Raw genomic sequence first — 1,146 nt, 5'->3', positions numbered from 1 at the left:
TATAACCATTCCATCTGTTTTACCTTCTCTCCTTTTCCACCCTCTCTCTCTCTCTTCTCTCTCTCCACCCCCCTCTCTCTCTCTCTGTTGATGAACACCAAGTCCCTCCCTTGTTGATGACCCCAGTCCCTCCTTGTTGATGAACCTAGTCCTCCTTGTTGATGAACCCAGTCCCTCCCTTGTTGATGAACCCAGTCCTCCTTTGTTGAGTGAACCCAGTCCTCCCTTGTTGATGAACACCATCCCTCCTTGTTGATGAACCCAGTCCTCCCTTGTTTTGATAGAACTCAGTCCTCCCTTGTTGATGGACCCAGTCCCTCCCTTGTTGATGGGACCCCAGTCCTTCCCTTGTTATGACCCAGTCCTCCTTGTTGATACACCCCGTCCCTCCCGCTTGTTGATGTCCCTCCGCCTTGTTGATGACCCAGTCCCTCCTTGTTGATGAACCCCAGTTCCCCCCTTGTTGATGACCCCAGGTGTTACTAAGAACTGTTTACTTGTTACATAGACACAAGCTAATCAACCACAAATACATCACTCTCTCTTTTCCTATGGCCCGGTCCTCTCTTCTCATCCATATTTGTTTCCGTTGTATTTTTTTAAAATGTTGTACATTTAATAACTCTCTCTCTTCTCCAACCCCCTCTCTCTCTCTCTCTCCACCCCCCTGCTCTCTCTCTCTCTAGGCGTCAGTATTGTTTTTTGAGAAGAGGATGATGCCAGGAATTGCTGGCTAGCTGTAAGACCTGACCATCAGAGGCCAGGCCGTTACCATACAGACGAGAAAGAGAGACTGTTTTGGGGGACTCAAAGGGAGATACCAGGCCAAGAACGTTCTACTGCTGAAAAGAACAACCGTGCAGCAACTCATTTCTTTACGAATTAAGTTACCTCTATTAGTTCGTAATGATATCATTAACTCTCTATATTAGTATGATATCATTAACTCTATATTATTAGTATGATATCATTAACTCTATATATTCAGTAATGATATCATTAACTCTATATATTCAGTATGATAATCATTAACTCTATATATTCAGTATGATATCATTAACTCTATATCATTCCAGTATGATATCATTAACTCTAATATATTCAGCTATGATATTCATTAACTCTATATATTCCGTGTGATTATCA

The sequence above is a fragment of the Salvelinus sp. IW2-2015 genome, unplaced genomic scaffold (genome assembly GCF_002910315.2).
Source record: "Salvelinus sp. IW2-2015 unplaced genomic scaffold, ASM291031v2 Un_scaffold2875, whole genome shotgun sequence".
Taxonomy (NCBI): Eukaryota; Metazoa; Chordata; class Actinopteri; order Salmoniformes; family Salmonidae; genus Salvelinus; species Salvelinus sp. IW2-2015.
This window is presented reverse-complemented; position numbering follows the sequence as displayed.